Source organism: Benincasa hispida, chromosome 10, assembly GCF_009727055.1.
Source record: "Benincasa hispida cultivar B227 chromosome 10, ASM972705v1, whole genome shotgun sequence".
Lineage (NCBI taxonomy): Eukaryota > Viridiplantae > Streptophyta > Magnoliopsida > Cucurbitales > Cucurbitaceae > Benincasa > Benincasa hispida.
The window spans coordinates 27,975,131-27,981,361 of record NC_052358.1 but is presented as its reverse complement, the minus strand read 5'-3'; the positions used below and the strand labels follow the sequence as shown (position 1 = coordinate 27,981,361).

General features: G+C 37.8%; 1 non-coding gene across 1 annotated transcript; it reads right to left on the bottom strand.

Moving 5' to 3' along the window:
- Positions 1-507: 507 nt before the first annotated feature.
- LOC120089552 lies at positions 508-614 on the bottom strand. The gene has a single exon (XR_005485228.1). It is a non-coding gene; the product is annotated as a small nucleolar RNA R71 (small nucleolar RNA).
- Between the last annotated feature and the right edge of the window lie 5,617 nt (positions 615-6,231).

Sequence of the window (6,231 nt, the reverse complement as noted above, 5' to 3'; positions counted from 1 at the left end):
ATCGAAAGAAGATTTCGCAGGAGACAGAAAGACATACATAGACAATAAGGAAGAACTCACAGAATGGCTAAACAACCTAAAGAAGAAGCAGCAAATGAAAACAACATGATGACAAATCCTATCCTACTAGCAAATGATCGCAATAGACCCATCCGGGACTATGCACCAAACTTGTATGATTTCTCCCCAGGAGTCATGAGACCAGCAATGGATGGATCAAGGTTTGAGATGAAGCCAGTAATGTTACAAATGATACAAACAACAGGACAGTTCGGAGGATGGCGTGGTGAAGATCTGCATGCCCATCTACGAAGCTTCATTGAAATTTGTAACACCTTTGTGTTCCCTAGTATATCCATAGAAGAAGTTTGACTCACGCTCTTTCCATTTTCACTATGCGATAAAGCAAGAAAATGGGCATACTCCCTTGAACCAGAAGAGATAACTTCATGGGAGCAAGTTGTGGAGAAGTTTATGAAGAAGTATTTCCCTCCTACAGAGAATGCCAGAAGGAGGAAATTGATCACCAATTTTGAACAAGAAGAAGATGAATCGCTCAGTGACGCGTGGGCGAGATTCAAGAGACTAGTGCGCGACTACCCACACAATGGATTGCCGATTGCCTCCAAATGGAGATTTTCTATAATGGACTAAATTTTGCATCGCAGACAGTTGCCAAGCGGCAACAGTAGAAGGTCTACTGGACAAAACATATGATGAGGCAAAGAACATTCTTGTTCACATCTCAAAATACAACGAAGATTGGCAAGAAATTGATCAAAGAGAAAAACCCAGAGAAGGTAACGCAAGTAATGGTGCCATCACATCATTGCAAAATCAGATGAATGCGATGATAAATTTATTACAAGGCATTGCAATAAACAATCCCGGAACGCAAAAAGGGCAAGTTAATGCGATAGAACAGACAAGCACCAGCTGTGCTACATATGAAGAATCGCATTCTGTTAAAGAGTGTCCACGAAATCCACAGTTAATCTACTTTGTCAAAAACAACCCTTTTTCAAACACGTACAACCCCGGGTGGTGAAACCAGCCTAATTTTTCTTGGAAAAACAACCAACAACAAGGCTATCATTCTATGGCGCAAAGAGAAAGACCACTAGGATTTTTCCAAAGAACTAACGGTCAATAGCAATAGCAAGCCAACAGCTCTCAAACACCACCATAATTCTCTCTGGAGAATTTTTTAAAACAATACATAAAAAAAACTGAAATAGTCCTTTAAAGCCAAGCGACGTCCATCCGCAATTTAGAAATCCAAATAGGAAAAATTGCGGGAGAGATGAAAAATAGACTGTCACCCTGAGAAGTTGCAACCCAGGGAATACAAGGAAAGAACACTGCCAAACAGTCACCCTGAGAAGTTGAAAGGTGACGGAAGGAGTTAAGAAGGAGCCTAGCAGGACCATTCAAATGCGATGGAATCAAAGAAAACGTTGATGCAAACTAAGTCAGAGGAGCCCAAGATTATGGAACCTGAAGATGCGATCACCTCTAAGCCTTCAGACCATGGAGCAGTGAAAGTACAGCTACCTCCATTCCCTCAAAGACTGAAAAAGAAGCAAAACGATGAAGGTCAGTATCATCGCTTTCTGGAAATATTGAAACAACTAGACATCAATATTCCATTTACAGAAGCGATAGAGTAGATGCCGGTGTGTGCCAAGTTTTGAAGGATATGGTTTCGAAGAAGAGAAGCACAGGAAAATTCGCCACGGTGGCATTAACACAAGAATCAAACACTATAATTCCACCAAAGATGCGCGACCCAGGCAACTTTACAATACCCTACTCAATAGGAGGGATCTACATTGGTCAAGCATTATGCGATCTTGGGGCAAGCATAAACTTAATGCCCCTTTTAATCTTCAAATAATTAAATGTAGATCAGTTGACACCCACAACGGTGACTCTCTAGCTTGTAGATAGGTCCCTGGTACACAATCGACAAATTCATTCTACCTACAGACTTTAACATTCTAGATTATGAAGCAGATAAAGATGTGCCAATCATATTGGGACGACCATTCTTGTCTATTGGTCGTGCTCAAATAGATGTGCACAAGGGAGAAATCACAATAAGCATCAATGGAAAGAAGCTTAGGTTTAATATTATCAAGGCAATGAAGTTCCTAGAAGATGAAGGCTTATCAGATTCCGACGATGAACACACTTACGTTGAAGATTGGGAGTTTGAGGAAGAAAATGAAGAAAGAGAGGATGCGACAACATCCTTAGAAACATGACATGCAATAACAGAGACAGTGAACAATGAAGAAAAGTTGAATTTGAATGATGAAAGAAAAACACAGAAACCCTCCTTAGAGTAACCATCTACACTAGAGCTAAAAACTCTACCAAATCACTTAAAGTACGTTTTCCTTGGCCAGAATGAAACCTTGCCAGTAATCATATCCTCTACGTTACCGAAAGAAAAAGAAACCATGCTGCTCAGTATTCTAAAGAAATATATTAGAGCAATCGAATGGATGCTCACAGATATCAAAGGCTATAACTAGATTATGATCGCATCAGAGGATCAAGAAAAGGAGAGAAAACCTCTGTGGACCTAAGGAAGCCAAAATGAAGAAGAAACGTGTAGTCCCTGCGTTGATAAGCGACACACATTCATTAGGGACGAAGTATATCCTTTTTTTTAGTATCCTTTTGTTATTTTTCTTTCATGAATCTATCTTAATTTTTGCATGATTACTACTCTTTATAATTGTCAACTCTTCCTTTCATACCTTTTATCCTCTTGATACTTATCACACTGATCGTAGTAAACGATTGTGATGAAGCAATGCGATAACCTTAATCATGCGACTAGTTCGATCAGCCCATCATAATCAAAGAATCAGCCCATCGTAGGAAACGATGCGATAAAAAATGATGCGGTCAACAAAGAAAATTTAGGGGTTGTGTCTTTCCTTGCTTCATCTTATTTCAAATTTGCACTTCTCGCATTTCAAGTTAATATTGTTGAATTCTACTATCGCATCCTCTTTCATTTCACTCAATCCTGATTTTTTGATTACTTCATTTGGTCGTCGCATCCACCCCTTGCCAATTATGACTTTAATGATGAAATTCATGCCTTTGTTTCTTACTGCAAATACTAGAATCAGATTAATTTCAGGACAATAGATTCATTTCTGCTCTCACAGGTGAAGATGTCGTCTAGCATGCTTTAGCTAAACGTATTTGATAACTTTAATACAAATTAAGTTCTTGGTGATTCATATTGCTCATCAGAAGATTAAGAAAACATTATAAAGAAAGTGACTAATGGGTGAACGGAAATAGACAGAAAATGGTAAATGGAATCTATCGAAACATTTAATATTTCTACTAATTGTTTGATACATGATTTGTGAATGAAGAGATAAAGAAAATATGGAATACAATGAAAGAGAGATAGAACAGATACAAACAAGTGCCAATGTCTTGGCACAGATTCGATGGAGATCTGATTGCTGGATAGGATGGTTTCGATGTCAGGAAGAGCTTCCCTCTCAGGCTTGCTCCACCGGTAGTAGGGATCTTTGCACAGAGCTTTGATCGGGTATATGGCAGGTCAAATCTGAGATTCGCCTCTTGGCTTTATCTCGTTCTCTTCTTGGATTTCTTCTCTTCAGCACTCAACTCAGCCTTTTCTCTCTAAAATCTTACAGCACTTAGCCCTGTATCCAATAGCATATTTTTCTCTGAAATCAATGGGGTATTTATAGGAGCAGATCTTTGACTCTTGCCTTATGGTCCCCCACTTGATTATTATGGTAATTCCGGAGATGGAGGGATATTATTCCTTCTATTATGCAATCAGACCATCAATTCTGCACAACCGTTAGTTGTACACGTGTCTCAATCCTCCGCTCTCCCATTGCTCAGTTGCATCTTTCGATCATAGGATCACATGCGGTGTTTGTTTTCATTACCGCATGCGGTTGAAGCATAGCTCTAGATCGACTGTTGCATTGCACCGTCACTGCAGTAATCGTCTCTTCATGGTTGATTGACTAACACAATGTGACAGAGATGCGTTGATTAGCCTCTCATGAGCCTTAAGCGCAAGCGGTGACTTGATCTCCTGTAAAACAGAGTAAAGTTTGGCATGTCTTCCATCTTTTTGGCGTTAGTGGGTGTAATCGCAAACATTTATAATTATTGTCATAGGCTAATTTTCGTGCAATTGGCGCATAATTACTAACTTTTGGCTGCAATATCTAGATAAAGTGGCATAAATAACTTGTTTTTCTACAAGTTATCACCCCCTAAATTTAGATATATGCTTGTCCTCAAGCATATCTTCTACCAAGACAATCATGCTCCAATCCTATCCTATATTTCTATGATGATTGGTTTCTCTAAATGTTACACTTAGGCACATTACCTGATATCGCACTTTCCTTCTATCCTTGCTAATTCTTAGTAAGCCTACTTTATTCTTTTATGTAACAAAATTCTACTCAAAGACACTTTTCTAGTTTTCAAAATAGAATGTTTATCTCTTCTTTATCAAAACAACTTGATGTATCTAAATGCAGTGAGCAAAACTTTGTGTCATTTATTCATTTAGAGACAGTTGGTCATGGTTACACTCTTCATTTTGGCTTGTCCCCATAAGGTGGTCATGCGAACATCTAACTATGGTTGTATGCCAGTTTCAACTTTAACTCATGATAACCAGAGGTGTTGTCTCTTGCATTCTTTTATTTTTCTCTTTTTTGTTTATACTACGTTGTTCTTGGAAACTCACCTTCATTTTTGCTTGCTCCTACGGCTGTCATACGAACATCCAACTACGAGCAGGCTCCTTTCACAACTAAACTCTTATCAGGTTGGGAACAGTTTTGAAAATTTTCCCTTGCACTGACATTGGAGTTTTGCATAAATTGTATATTTTTATTTTTATTTTTTCTTATTTTTTTTTTTAATATATATATATATATATATTTTAAATGGAAATGGACGCATTTTTTAAATACTGCATGCTTTTGATTTCATCTACTCAAACCTTCCCCACCCCCAAATTTAAAGATGAGTAAGGTCCTCATTGCGTTGTTTGGGTAGACTAGACAAACACTTAGAAGAAAATATCAAAAAGAAGGTTTGAGCAGAACTTTGAAAGATAAAAGTTAAAGTACTGCTAAACTAAGAGTTAACTAAGTGTTAGTCAGAATTTACTAAGTATGGGAAATGTTTCTAATTGTAACACATAATACATCATAGCAACGCAATGAAGATCGTAAAAATACAAGAGTAAAAATATAGCAAAGATTAACAAAGGAAGATAAGGAAAGAGGCACATGCAAAGAGTAGAGTGAATTATATACTCTGATTGTATTGACTATTAACAAAGTATGCAAATATATTACAAATGATCGCATTATAAAAAAAAATTCATTGACTGTACAGGAGTCAAAATTTTTTGATTAACTTACAAAATAATATAAAAGAATAGTGCATGATTTAAAATTCACACTATGCTTCCAATAAACACAGATACATTTTTGCCAAGGACGGGCAACACGCATACATCCCCGCAGCACACCCCTTACCTAAACACATTTCTGGAAGGTATCTCAACATGGTGCATTTAACTAAGGCCGGGCAAAGGACGTATACGTGCGCAACACACCCCTCATCACAATGCATTTGGGTGTACTAGATGCATATCTTTTCTTATTTCCACTTACTACACCCATCCTCTCGTTTTAGTTTATTTTCCTCTCTTCTTTATTTATCAAAAATGTAGGTCATAAAGACCTTGCTGTAATTTATCTCAAGCTTCACAAAATTATATGCTCGTCGTTGCTATATTTAAAGTATGGGAACCTATGCGAAATTAAATTGCCAAAACATTAAAGACTAATCCTACTACATAATAATTACGGAATTAAGAAAACTATAAAAGAAAGAGGTAAAGAAAGCAAGTAAACGGAGACATGTCGATTGGTGTTTTGTAGGCAGTCCTGTAAGCCCATAATGCTTCATCAAGCTGGGGTGACCAATCCCTCCTGGCAGTATTAACTACCTTCTCCAAGATAGTTTTGATCTCTCTGTTAGAAATCTCTGCCTGCCCATTAGTCTGCGGATGATAAGCAATTGCAACTCGATGGCTGACATTGAATTTAGTCAATAGGTTAGTAATTATGCGATTGATAAAGTGAGAGCCCTCATCGCTGATTAAAGCCCGTGGCGTCCCAT